Source organism: Scylla paramamosain, chromosome 15 (assembly GCF_035594125.1).
Source record: "Scylla paramamosain isolate STU-SP2022 chromosome 15, ASM3559412v1, whole genome shotgun sequence".
NCBI classification, from domain to species: Eukaryota; Metazoa; Arthropoda; class Malacostraca; order Decapoda; family Portunidae; genus Scylla; species Scylla paramamosain.
In genome coordinates this window covers 24,293,512-24,308,511 of record NC_087165.1, presented here as the reverse complement: position 1 = coordinate 24,308,511, position 15,000 = coordinate 24,293,512, and the positions used below count along the sequence as shown (strand labels likewise).

Here is a 15,000-nt window from a genome sequence, read left to right as displayed (position 1 = left end):
ATAAAGCTGAACTCTCCCCTCAAACACTTGCTGGCTCTTTAACAGTCGCCAATTCCATATATTTTTTTCCTAGTAATTCTCATTTCCGTCATGATTCCAAGTGAAGCTCTGCATATTATTAATTAATTAATTTATTTATTTTGCTCTTTCTTGGTAGTGACCGTACCAGGTTAACTGCAAAGTGATGTAAAATAGTGTCCTTACTTCTGTCTTGAGAAATATTCGTATCTTAAATATACGTTCTACAGAGAATAAATATTTACGCGATTATATTTAGCTATCAACTCATTCTTTGCTTTGCTATTTTACGCTATTACTGTCCTTTCACTCTTACTGGGACACTTTGACTCTTTAAGTATCTTTATATAAAAGAGCGACATCTGAGATACTATCCAATCTATCTAGGCCTGATATTCCGCTCTTCGAAGCTTCTAAACATCCAGAACATGAAAAATAAGACTTTAGGTTTTCCTTCTTTTGGATACTGAATATGAATAAGGCAAAGCAATACAATGTTAATTTTTGTACGTAAGGGTGAAAAAAATCTCCCCCACAACATTACAACTTTATCTTCCATGTATGAGGATAAATTTCTTTAACATTTTTTTTTTTTTCATAAGTAGTCTTCAGCGGCACTCAATTCCTGTATCCTTGATCTAGCTTTCCTTTCTGGCAGTGTTACTGTTGCCTCGAGAGATGAAAGAAAAATAGAGAGGCACACCACAAAGCTTTGTTCCGGGCCTAGCTTTCGCTGATCAGTATAACAATAATATAATATTTTCCCCTTTCTACAATGGCAATGCTATTCTCGATCTACACACAAGTTTCCCAGCATAATTTTCAAAAGGTTATCTATAATTGTGAAATAAATCAAAACGTATAAACAAGACCTGGAAATATACCAGTTGACAAAGCCTTACAAAGAATAACAACTATGGGTTCTTTTTTTCCAACAATACTCCTGTGAAATGTTTCTGTAGCGACGTATCAGTAAAATATCTTCGCTGACCATCACACTGTCACCACTTAAAAAACTTAATTTAATAAAGTTTGTTGCCGAAAACCGCTTCTATCCCTACTCGTTACTCCGCCACTATGCAGTACGCAAGCCTCGTGTTTGGATCCCATGTACATGTAACATTACTCTACCGGGTGAGACAAAAAACATATCTGCTCTCCAACCTTCTCGAATGTCGTCCTTTTTATGTCATTGCTTGCTTGTGATGTTGTCTCCTATACTATTGTCAATTGTCGGTGGCATTAAATTTACCAACAAATTATTTTTTCCTACTGTCATGATTAAGTTTTTTCTACCACGCCGCTGCTGCACCGCTGGTTTTATGAAGGTGGTGAAAGAGTGAACCAGAACGCTAACTCCATCATTCTCTTTACTCATACTGCTTGTAGAAACCACAGGTCGCGTGTAAGAACTAAAGGGTGGTTAAAGGTAATAACAATAAATATAATGCAAAACAAAAAAAACACACACAAAAAAAAAATCAAATGTGCACTTTAGCGATTAGCACAAGTATCTAAAGTGTGTGTGTGTGTGTGTGTGTGTGTGTGTGTGTGTGTGTGTGTGTGTGTGTGTGTGTGTGTGTGTGTGTGTGTGTGTGTGTGTGTGTGTGTGTGTGTGTGTGTGTGTGTGTGTGTGTGTGTGTGTGTGTGTGTGTGTCATGGTTGGTGGCGGCACACAGGACCTCATGAACCCAGCAAACTGACCCGTGATCAATAATGAACGAAAAAATATTTCTGCTCCATTAAACATCTTAGTGCACATTAACCCTGTCTGTGTCTGTCTGTATGCCCCATCCCCCCTCACTCTCTCTGTCTGGCTCCCTCCCTCCCTGCCTGCCTGCCTGCTGTGTGCCCTGTCTGTTTGTCTCTGTCTGCCTTTCCCTCAGCAATGAAATACTGTATAAAAAATATCAATGTCACGTTTTAAGAGCAATAGTCTGAATCCTGCATAGTGCACCTCACCAATGGAGCAATAGGAAGAAAATTGAAATGTATAGTCTTAAAAAATAGTTTGAGAGAGAGAGAGAGAGAGAGAGAGAGAGAGAGAGAGAGAGAGAGAGAGAGAGAGAGAGAGAGAGAGAGAGAGAGAGAGAGAGAGAGAGAGAGAGAGAGAGAGAGAGAGAGAGAGAGAGAGAGAGAGAGAGAGAGAGAGAAACAGAATATAAATAATAACACAAAAAGAACAATGATAAACAATTACATCGATAAAATACATAAATAACACTAATTCTTCAAGTTCGGGTAGGAAGATAAAAAGGAAGAAGCGAAGGAAGAAAACAAAAGGAAATAATAAAAAATGGAGAGAAGAAAGAATGACAGTAACACCTGTGAAGGAAGAAGTGAGAATAACACCACTGATTCAAGTTATAGTAAGCGGGAAGAGAAGGAGAGAAGGGAGGGAGGGAGCAGAGAGGAAAGAAGGAAGAATGAAGTGAAGGAAGGAATGAAAGGACTCACAGGAGGGCCTTGCAAGTTCCAAGGCAGGTAAGTAGGCAAAGTTCATCACGAGGCGAGGTGCAGGTTAATTTCACAAGCAGGAACGTGTAGTACAGGTGCGAGAGGGAATGGTCAGGTGTGCGGGGCATGAACTGATGTGGCGCTTGGAAGATCACGTGTGTGGCGAAAAGGAAGAGAAACTGTATTATTTTTCATCTAACTTGGAAAAAAAAAAACATGTATATAAGGATTGGAGATGGAGAGGAAAGGAAAATTATGTCAAGCTTTTTTTTTTTTCTTTTACGTAGAAGAGGCAGCGGTCAAAGGTAACAAAATTATAATAAAAAAAAAAAAAAAAGCTTACTGAGGTGCTGAGGTGGCGATCCCCGAACAGTCAAAAGTGGTCGTCAAAAATTAAAGGATAAGCGTCTTGAAACCTCCCTCATGAAAGAATTCAAGTCACAGAAAGGAGGAAATACAGAAGCAGGGAGTTCCAGAGTTTACTGAGTACAGCTGTCAAATCTTTGTAAAAAATAGAATAAAAGTATTGCATTATATGTATTTCAAGCTCCTATGCAAATTCTAACCCTCCCCCCCAAAAAAATAATAATAATTGCTTAGGCTTCCTGTTACTTTCTATTACAATGGAGTTAAAAGTACTAGACTGGGTATATATTTTTACATCATGCCCTCACTGCCTCAGTCACGTTTTACTGTGTGTCCCAGATATGTCAAGGTCAGTGCCAAGGATAGAGATGTACTTGATAATATAAACTCATCAAGTTGATAGCCAGGGAAAAATTTACTCCTAGATGCTAGTCATTTATCCCATATGATTAGGTCAACAAATCAGATCGAGTCTCTGTATCTAAATATGTTATTCTGAGTTCCGTGTTCATAGTTCACGAGTACGATGAGACACGTGGTATGTAGTACAACTTACTTTATAGACAGTACTCACAATCTCACTTCGCAACTTTACAATAATGCTGAGCCATGACTTTCTTTAACTGCTTCTCAAATGAGGAGCGGTAACAAAACACACAACACGCCAGAAGAATATAACCGTCACTTAAAAGAGATTCCACGAAAAGCAAAAAGGAAAAAGTGCGCGCCTTCCAATGGGCAGCTGATCACCTCACACCCTGGCACCTTCCCATCCCACCACCACCACCACCACCACCACGGCAACGACGCGCCGCTCTCACCTCGCCTCACACGCCATTAAAAGAATGCAGGAAAAAAATATGAAAGTATAAGTTAAAAAGCAAACACTGAGGCAGATCGCGGGCGCCGATTGTACCTCGAGCCTGAGCAGTTTTGTGAATAACTTTAAGTGGAGTTACAGTCTTCCTCCTCCTGTTGCTGGATGTCTGCACAGTGTTTTACCGACAAGATGCGATAACTACACACGGCCCATGTTTCCTCCTCCTCCGCCTCGCTTCTCTGCAGAGGAAGGAGGAGGAGGAGGAGGAGGAGATATAACAGCCTAGTGCCAGACCCCGGCTCTCCCCTCCTCCTTCCTCACCCACGAAGGCGGCTGTGCTGGACGTGCCGTCACTGACACACACACACACACACACACACACACACACACACACACACACACACACACACACACACACACACACACACACACACACACACACACACTTTCTCTCTCTCTCTCTCTCTCTCTCTGAAGAAGACAAAACGATCGCTAATATCTATCTTGTACAATATAAGCACACTCCGATAACAGACAATCTTACTACATCAACGCCTCCACAATATCTCACTTGGTTCATAAAGACGATTCTGGTGTCTACTGATTAGGGTAAGCTTGTATTATTCTTAAAACGCAATGGACCACAGACACACCTTAAATTTAGGCAGATCTGAATAGCACTGATCCTTTAAATGTTAGTTGACATCATTGAGAGAGAGGAACTCGAACACGAAGGAATAATTGTTGTACCACAAAAAAAAAAAAAAGGAAAAGAAAAAAGGAAAAAATAAACTGTCTGTGTAATGTATTTATTTTAAGAATGAGTAAAGTATTCTCTCTCTCTCTCTCTCTCTCTCTCTCTCTCTCTCTCTCTCTCTCTCTCTCTCTCTCTCTCATTATGATGTTACTCCCTCAACGAAGACCTTCATCTCCCGCCTTCTTTCTTTACCTCAATCACAATTTTCTCTGCCGCGCCGCCATTCATCCTCAAGGCATTCCCCGCAGGCTACTCTACACCTTTGTCTTCTTTCCCACCACCTTTCTTTTCCGCTTCTTCCATTTCTTTAACCACACTACACACACACACACACACACACACACACACACACACTGACCCTTCATCTCTTTTCCCTCTAACTTGATCGTTTATCTCCTTTCTCCTTCTCTTCCTCTTGCTTCTTTTTCCTTTATCCCTGACTCCCCTCTCTCTCTCTCTCTCTATCACTTTTGCTCTGCCCTCACGCCCCTCCCTTCCCCGCCGCCTCAACCAGTCACCTTTAAGGCCAGGGAGGGTGCAGGGGTATAATTCCCTTAGAGTGTCTCGGTCGGGGCATTACAGTGGTAAAAGGCGGAATAGGGGGGATGCTTTGCGGCGGCTGCTGAGAAGAGAAACATCATTACTTTTCCAACCGCCCTTCCTCCCTCTCTCCCTTATTTCCTCTATCAGTCTCTCTCTCTCTCTCTCTCTCTCTCTCTCTCTCTCTCTCTCTCTCTCTCTCTCTCTCTCTCTCTCTCTCTCTCTCTCTCTCTCTATCCATTTCTTATTCCTTTCCTTTCTTACTTCGCTTGCTATGTTATTATATTATACTCTCTCTCTCTCTCTCTCTCTCTCTCTCTCTCTCTCTCTCTCTCTCTCTCTCTCTCTCTCTCTCTCTCTCTCTCTCTCTCTCTCTCTCTCTCTCTCTCTCTCTCTCTCTCTCTCTCTCTCTCTCTCTCTCTCTCTCTCTCTCTCTCTCTCTACGTTAGATCACTGCATCACTTTTAACCCTAATCCCATCATTACCTTTGCCCATTCCTCCTACTTTACCTTTTCCTTCTCCTTGTTCACCTGTGGATACCCCCCCTCTCTCCCTCCCTCCATTACATTCGCTCCCTCTACACTAATTCACTCTGTCAATCTCTAACACGCTCCTGCATCACACTAGCGAACCTCATTCACTCTACACTATACATACGTTCCTCCCCTATGCACAGGTGGATAGGGACAGAGAGTAGGAGGAGAAAGGAAGGTGGAGACACACGGAAACAAAGGACCTTGAGGGAGGGTTGGTGAAAGAGGTATTGATTGATTCCTCTCCGTCTTCCTTCTCCTCCACCTGCAACACCTCTGCTGTCATCTGCAACACCCGCCCTCACACCTGCCCCGTACCTCCTCTCATTATAACACCCTTCCTTACAACTTCAGCACTTTTATTCCCGCGCTGCTGCGGTAAGCATTCTCACCTCATACACAGCTCTAAGATGTTTCTTTGCACCTGAATCATCTTGTATTTCCATTAATACAATGTATCCTTTCATAATTCCTACATTTTTTCCTTTATTTTTAACGCGATAATACGTATTTTCACACTTACGTTTATAGTAGTACGTCTATTTGCACTTAATACCTTCGATTTCTATCACTGCTAATTCCTTCTTCATATCTACATACTTAGCAAACGTTTACTCATATATACACAGTTAGTTCCAATATCTATTTAGCTACTTAGAGGCAAAAACGACAATAACCTTTCACCTCTCACTAACACATCCACCCAATCCAGCAGAACAGGTGGGTATGCGAGCTTCACAAATCATAACCTTACCTACATCGCGTCTCAAGATTTCCCGGGTACGGTGTGTTTCAGTATTATAAGCAATATTTACTATTTTCTCGCCATCAGCGCATGCGTATATACTCAATAAGTGTGAACAAAGACCTTCAATATCACCATTGTGAATATATATATATAATTCGCGTTGAATTGAAAAGACTGTCGCGGTTCTTCTATAAGTATACTCAAAGATTATGGTCTTACTGCTTTCCAGGATCTAGAAATAAATGAAGAGAAAACAGGACAAACCCACACTCTCTGTCTTGTTTTTCCGGAACGTTCGTAAGGTGCCTCCACCTACACTACAAGGAAAGGACGTTACCATACCAACAAACACATCCTCCGTCACAAACAACAACAGGCGTGGGTGTGTACATTCGTTTGTCCTTTCATAATGATACGTAGTGTAGTGAAATCGAGCACCCTATTACGAAGCTAAGGATATGCTGCTGTTTGAGATCCTTTGAAGGTAAATGCAAAATGAAGGGAAGGCAAAGGAAAAACTACCAAAGATGATGAGGGAAGAAAGAGGGTTGAGATAATTCAATGGTAGACTGGCTGCTGACAAACACGGCAAATAGGATATAGGATTCATTTTTAGGAGTGTTAAAAGCAGAAGGAACGAATTAATATTAAAGTTATATTTGGCACTGGTCAGATCTCATCTAGACTACGCTGAGCAATTCTGGTCCCCATATTTCAGGAAGGATATAAGTCTGCTAGAATCAGTACAAAGGAGAATGACTAAAAGGATACAGGGGATGAGGAGTATTTCTTACGAAGCGAGACTGAAGCTGTTAAATTTACATTCTTTAGAGAGACGTAGGTTATGAGGGGATCTCATAGAAGTCTTTAAGTGGTATAAGGGTTATAACAAGGGGACGTAAGCAAAATTCTTAATATCAATAAACAGGACAGAACAAGAAATAACGGGTTCAAGCTTAAAAAAAATATTAGGTTTAAGAAAGAGATAGGAAAAAATTAGTTCTCAGATAGAGTGGTAGATGAATGGAACGGGCTCATTAATCAAGTTGTTAGTGCTAAGACATTAGGAAGCTTTAAGAGAAGATTAGACGGATTTATGGATGGGGATGATAGGTGGAAATAGGTGGGTATATTTCATATAGGGACTGCCACGTGTAGGCCTGATGGCTTCTTGGAGCTTCCCTTATTTCTTGTGTTCTTATGTACAAGGGAGGATTGTCCCCTTAAAAGTAACACAGTATTTACGCGGAGTCATGTTTTCTTGAGATTATGTTTCAAAAGATATATGCTTTCTGTCGAATATGTGGTTACGATAAAGTGTATACACGACCATGTGATATATGACATCTAAAGGTCACCACGTTTTCTTTACATGTTTTGAAAAAGAAATAAGCTTTAAACAGGTCATCATTCCTAGAAAAGGGCGACTATAAATGGAGACAGGGACAGAACATGGCAGGGTATTTGTACAGAGAATATATTTCAAAGAGGATAAGCTTTGAGGAGAAAACAATTTCTAGAAAGGAGACATGGATTCTATGATAAGATGAGGATGTTTCTACAGAGAATATTTCTAGGAGATACGAATTTAGAGCGGGTATCATTCACACAAACAAGACAAACAAACACTCCTCTAGGGGAATTTCACTTTAAGAAGAGATGTGGTTTCTTCCGTCCAACTTAATATTTTATTCGCCACATGACAAGCTGTATTATTTCAAGACCACCAAGCCAAGGAGGACTGTTGAGACGCTCTGTGCAGCACCGCCACCACCATCACCACCAGAACCTGCTATTCATAACACACAAACATCACGACTCCATCATCACCATTATCCTCCCTCTTCCCTCATTAGCAGCGCCTTCGCATTCACCACTGGCCTAACACCAACTATAACATTTCTTCTCCAAAATGTACACTGTAGATCTTCTAATTAGATTACAATGGAACAAAAACTTACTAGACCGTCATTTTCACGCTACCCTGTGTTTATTTCACATGACAAGGTTTGTGGAGTCATCATTACTTGTTTGTCCCTTCTAACTGCTACTATTATTACAGCTTCTATTTCTCCTCCTAAAACTACTACTACTACTACTTATACTACTAAAAAAATTACTATTCATATTCTACCTACTACTACTACTACTACTACTACAATTACACCTACTACATTAACTACGTACTACTCATACTAAATTTCTATATCATCCCTTCCATCACCCTGACTTCCCATACTGACAGTTGGGGGCCCCAGAGCAATGCCCACAATAATCTCAAACCACAACACTGAGGCAACTCGTCACTCCTCGCCCACTCCCCACCTCAGCCCGCCCACGCCACGCTCCACCACAAGCACTAATGACGTGTGTGCAGGAAGGCAGGACGAGAGAAAGGAAGACGTGATAAGGAGAATGGTGCACAAGGACATGTGAAAGAGGGATTGATGTTTGGTAAGGGAAGATAGAAGAGCGAGAGAGAGAGAGAGAGAGAGAGAGAGAGAGAGAGAGAGAGAGAGAGAGAGAGAGAGAGAGAGAGAGAGAGAGAGAGAGAGAGAGAGAGAGAGAGAGAGAGAGAGAGAGAGAGAGAGAGAGTAAGAGAAAGGAAAAGAATGAAGCACCAGAAAAGAGTGAGGAGAACCAGGAACCAAGAACCAGTGAGCCAGCAAGTCCCCGCCGAGAAGCTTCCATTGCACCCACGCCTCATCATTCCCACCAGCACCCTCCCTCCCCGCGCCCCGCCTCACTCCGCCCGGTCCCAGCTCCAGGTGCGCTAAAAACGGCCCAATAAGAGTGATTCAGTACAAGTTTTCGCCCCAGAGTGCCAGCGTGTTTGCCCGCGGCGCCGCTAGAGGGCCGCACCGCCAGCAAGGGAATGCGGGAGGAGGAGGAGGAGGAGGAGGAGGAGGAGGAGGAGGAGGAGAATTATAGTGACTTTCAAGGTAGATGTTATCATTCCGCGTTCATCACTCAGAGCATGAAGTTGTATGAGTATGGCGATGAAGTGATGTGAGGCGTGAGTGGCGTTGATGCGTGAGTGAATGAACGTGTATGTGTGGGTGAGTCGGTGGGTGGCAGGGAGGCAATGTTAGACTGGGGTTAAGTTTTTGCGATCCTTTCCTCGTCTTTTTTATCTATTTTCATCTATTTATTCATATAGTCTACTGCAAAAAGAATGAAAATGAGGTTACTGCAAACTGATCATATGAGAGAGAGAGAGAGAGAGAGAGAGAGAGAGAGAGAGAGAGAGAGAGAGAGAGAGAGAGAGAGAGAGAGAGAGAGAGAGAGAGAGAGAGAGAGAGAGAGAGAGACGCAGAGCAATTCATGATACCGTGTGTACTCACATCAACTAATAATAATAATTGGTTATCTGTGTCTGCCTCAGCAATGCATAGTAGATCCAGACCTTACTGAATTATTCCACTATATATGTATTGTAAACCCGAGATCTCTTCATATACGAGTATACGTATTTATGTTCTTGAGGTAATTTATATTTACAATAAGAAAGAACAGGAGAGAGAGAGAGAGAGAGAGAGAGAGAGAGAGAGAGAGAGAGAGAGAGAGAGAGAGAGAGAGAGAGAGAGAGAGAGAGAGAGAGAGAGAGAGAGAGAGAGAGAGAGAGAGAGAGAGAGAGAGAGAGAGAGAGAGAGAGAGAGAGAGAGAGAGAGAGAGAGAGAGAGAGAAACATAAATACCTACTTACGAGTAGTTTCCCAGCTTGTACATACATACTTACATCATCCTCTCCACTCCTCTCTTTCACTGACACAGACTAATGAGATAAAACCAACCAGTAACGCAGTATCCAATAAACACCTGCTACTACTTACAAACACACACACACACACACACACACACACACACACACACACACACACCTAAGCACCAAGCCAAACACAAACTAATCACATCACAACGCAAAAGTTACAATCATTCCCCGTTCGTGTGCGTGTGCGTGTGTGTGTGTGCGTGTGTGTGTGTGTGTGTGTGTGTGTGTGTGTGTGTGTGTGATCTTGGCGTGTCGGAGAGTGAAGGCCGCGACCTGATGGTGTGGCGATACGGAATTAAAGGTGACTGTGGCGAGGAGCGGCGCGAGGCAGGAGAGGGGATGAAAGGGGGAAGGGAAGGGAAGGGAAGGGAAGGGAAGGGAAGGGAAGGGGAGTGGAAGAAGGTATAGTGAAGCACCTGCCAGTGACGTCATCAAGGTCCACCGCGTGTGCTACCGTTCGTGGGGAAGAGAGAGTGAGCGAAAGAGAGAAGGAAGGGGAGGAAAGAGTGGAAGATTCAGAGGGTGAGAGGAAAGGGGAGGTAAGAGATCAGGAAGAATGAGAGTTAGAGATTCGGAAAGGCTGAGAGAAAAGAAGAATTAGCAAATAAGGAATGATGAGTGATAGAGTGGGAGGAAGGAATAGGAGTTTCCGAAAGGATGAGAGGGAAGGAGAGTTAGGAGATAAAGAATAATGTTGAGAGAGAAAAATAGTAAATGTAGGAGAGGGAGGAAAATGAAGATAGGTGAGGAGAGAGAGAAAAAATGGGAGAAAACAACTGAGAGAGAGAGAGAGAGAGAGAGAGAGAGAGAGAGAGAGAGAGAGAGAGAGAGAGAGAGAGAGAGAGAGAGAGAGAGAGAGAGAGAGAGAGAGAGAGAGAGAGAGAGAGAGAGAGAGAGAGAGAGAGAGAGAGAGAGAGAGAGAGAGGTATTGGAGAAGAGGAGACAAAAGTTGGGAGATGTGCAATAAGAGGAGGAGGAGGAGGAGGAGGAGGAGGAGGAGGAGGAGGAGGAGGAGGAGGAGGAGGAGGCGAAGATACATGAAAGACAGAGGAAGGAATAGGGAGAAAGAGGGGAAGAGAGAAAAAAGAGAGGAGAGAAGCGATGTGGCTTGAGAGAGAGAGAGAGAGAGAGAGAGAGAGAGAGAGAGAGAGAGAGAGAGAGAGAGAGAGAGAGAGAGAGAGAGAGAGAGAGAGAGAGAGAGAGAGAGAGAGAGAGAGAGAGGCGTGAGGGTGAAGAAAGCGTAGCGAGGGGGAAGAAGTACACTGCAGGAGAGAAGGAAAGAAAGGAAGGAAGAAGGAGAGGTGAGGTGAACCGTTGACAAAACTACACAAAGGAAAGGAAAGGAAAGGAAGGAGGGAGGGAAGGAAGGAAGGAAGGAAGGAAGGAAACTAGAAAGCAGGCAAAGGAAGAAAGGAAAGACGAAGGAAAGAAGAGCCAGTTGAGAAGTGTTAGCGATAGAAGACAGTAAAAGTAATGAAAGAAGAAAGAGTAAGAAATATTTTAGAATAAATAACATGAAGAAAGAAGCCAGGAAATCTGAATTAATGGTGTGAAAATGAAGGAAAATGTGAAACTAGTGACGTAAAGAAAACAAAGGAGAGAGAGAGAGAGAGAGAGAGAGAGAGAGAGAGAGAGAGAGAGAGAGAGAGAGAGAGAGAGAGAGAGAGAGAGAGAGAGAGAGAGAGAGAAGGCGTAAGGAGGAAAGACAAAGTGCAGGAGGAAAGGTAGAGTAGGAAAGATATGTAGTTTCAGAAGTTCTCTTGTGCAAAGGAGTGAGTGAGAGAGAGAGAGAGAGAGAGAGAGAGAGAGAGAGAGAGAGAGAGAGAGAGAGAGAGAGAGAGAGAGAGAGAGAGAGAGAGAGAGAGAGAGAGAGAGAGAGAGAGAGAGAGAGAGAGAGAGAGAGAGAGAGAACTGTTCAGTGCTCATTGCATTTCTTAAGGGCTTTCTCTTTCTCTCACAGAAAAAAAGTGGACAGGAGGAGGAGGAGGAGGAGGAGGAGGAGGAGGAGGAGGAGGAGGAGGAGGAGGAGGAGGAGGAGGAGGAGGAGGAGGAGGAGGAGGAGGACTAAGACGACGACGCCTAGGAGGAGAACGAAGAGGCGGAGGAGGAAAAAAAAAAAGAAGAAGAAGAGGATGACGAGAATGAGAAGAGGGAAGAGGAGGAGTCAATGAGATGAATTAAAGCTAGAGGAGCGAGTGTGGCTGTGAGAGTGAGTGAGAGGCGGGACTAATGGACAGCCTCCTCCTCCCGCGGTATTAAAGTGAGAGGGAGGAGGAGGAGGAGGAGGAGGAGGAGGAGGAGGAGGAGGAGGAGGAGGAGGAGGAGGAGGAAAAGAAAACGCAGAGTGAGGAGGAAAGGAATTTAAGGGCGAAGTGAATTAAAAGATGAGGACAAATCTGAGAAGAAAAGAAAAGAAAAGAAAAATAAATAAAAATATGAAGCAAGGTGTGTGTGTGTGTGTGTGTGTGTTAAGTGGGGTACATTAGTTCTTGTCTTCGTGGACTCAGAAGTGAAGATGCAAGCCTTCTTTACTTCCATCTTTTTTCCTTTTACCTATTACACGTATTTTCTTTACCTAGCAAGCTTATTATCATTATTCATTCATTACTATTACATTCCAGTCTTCCATAAGAACACCAGACAATAAGACGAGCTGGAAGAAGACGTGTTTCCTACAAGTGGCAGTCCCTATACGAAATCTAACTACCTACTTCCACTAACATCTTCATCCACAAATTTGTCTAAACCTCTTTTTAAATGTGCCCAGTCATTTCACGTGATCACCCTACGATTAATGAACCTCGTCCCATATGTTACATGAAGACAAAAACAACCTACTTGTCCTAACATACAAACATCACGTGGAGATAAAAATATATTACTGATTTTGTCTCTCCTCCATACAATATTCGACTCACTAAAATGTCTATATAACAATTTTTTTCTATTAAAGTTTCTTCTTGTTACATCTCATGCTAGTACTGTAGAGAGAGAGAGAGAGAGAGAGAGAGAGAGAGAGAGAGAGAGAGAGAGAGAGAGAGAGAGAGAGAGAGAGAGAGAGAGAGAGAGAGAGAGAGAGAGAGAGAGAGAGAGAGAGAGAGAGAGAGAGAGTATACAGCAACGAGTACAATAAAAGAAAGGAACGAAAATAAAAGGTAAGAAAGGCATAGATAGAGAGTTATTGGAGAGAGAGAGAGAGAGAGAGAGAGAGAGAGAGAGAGAGAGAGAGAGAGAGAGAGAGAGAGAGAGAGAGAGAGAGAGAGAGAGAGAGAGAGAGAGAGAGAGAGAGCAGTATGGGTGGGACACGGTTGAGAGAACAAGGAAGACAATAGAGGAAGGAAGGGAATGAGGGAGAGTCAGATATGAAGGGGAAGGGAGAAAGGGAGTCAGTCAAATAAAAAGGGAGAAAAATCGCAAGATGGACGTGACAAATGAGAGGAAAAGAAAGACAAATGAAGAAACTGCGATATTTACTCTCCTCTACGACACACAGACACGCAGACACACACAAACAGACGCCTTCCCTTACTTCCTCTCCCTCACTCACTATCCGTTCCTGGCTTTTTGTGACCTTGCAGTGTTGGGGAAAGGAAGGAAACAGGAGGAATGGTGCACCGGGGGAGTGTGTTGATGGGAGGGTATGGAGAATAAAGATACCAAACTCCTTTTTTACCATAATCATAACCATTCATTCCCCTTTCCCTTCTCTAGACCATATCCCCTACTAACGCTGCCTCTCTGCTACCTTGCGGCTTCTTTCCTTCTTTAAATTCCATAGTAACTAAATCTTTCTACTCTTCCTACTATTTTTTTTCTGGCGTCCACTTTCTACTGCTAGTTTTTTCTCGTATTCCTGCTCTTCTTCTTCTTCTTGTTCTTCTTCTCTCTCTCTATCACTACTACTATTACCACTACTCCATCACTCAAATTCACCACAACCCATTATAATTGCTAACTTAAACTTCCATAATCACTAAAACCACCATTACTTTCACTGCGCTGTCAACACCACCACCATCACCACCACTCCCCACTAGCACGCCCTGTCCTGCTCTCCGTCTCTCGCCCGTGTGTGGAGCGGCTACAGTGTCTGAAGAAATTGAAGTAAGACGGTGGGGGGAAAAAGGAAGGAGCGAAGAAAGAATGGGAAGAAGAGGAGGAAGAGGAGGAGCCATCTTTTCCTGGGAATCAAACCCACTCTCTTTATTTTCCTTCTCCTCCCCTTCCTCTTCCTCTTGCCGTCCTCTCTCCTCGTTTCAGGCTCCACCTCAAATTCCAATTCCAGGATCGGGAATGGCGAGGGCGGCCAGACACGCCGGGTGGGAATGGCCCCCCGCTTTTCCACGCCCGAGGAGACTGGTGGAAGAGGGAAGAGGGAGAAGGAGAAGGAGGAGGAGAAGGAGGAGAAGAAGAAGAGGAAGAAGAGGAAGAAGAAGAAAAAGAAGAAGAAGAAGAAGAAGAAGAGAGAGAGAGAGAGAGAGAGAGAGAGAGAGAGAGAGAGAGAGAGAGAGAGAGAGAGAGAGAGAGAGAGAGAGAGAGAGAGAGAGAGAGAGAGAGAGAGAGAGAGAGATGGCACTGGAACCTCATCCATTTCCAAATTCCATGATGAAATTCCAGTACCTTTTTTGGAACCCAGTACTTCTTTACCTTATTCAATCATTCAAGAGTCTGTATCCCTCCTTCGTCTACTCCCACACACTCCTCACTTGTACTCCTTCGTCCTCTTATCACCCACGGCACTCTTGCCAGCTCCTAGGCTTCTATGATAATTCCACCTACGATTAATTTCCCGAACGTAACTTAATTTAATTTATCATAGCTTTTTTTTTCTGTTAGGGGAGAAGTCTTGAGGAAATAATTTTCGAAAGGAAAGGTTTACCAGAGAGGGGAACTTCTGATACACAACAAGTAAGGAACGAAGATACAATGAGCAGACCTTCCTTCCCTCGATCTTGCAATGACCTTCACCATTACAAGCACTTCGTTCTC

General features: G+C 43.3%; 1 protein-coding gene across 1 annotated transcript in view; it reads right to left on the bottom strand.

Annotated features, from left to right (window-relative positions):
• Positions 1-15,000, bottom strand: part of LOC135107256 (Fanconi anemia group J protein homolog) — a 153,409-nt gene that overhangs the window by 92,475 nt on the left and 45,934 nt on the right. The gene's annotated exons all lie outside the window — the stretch shown is intronic.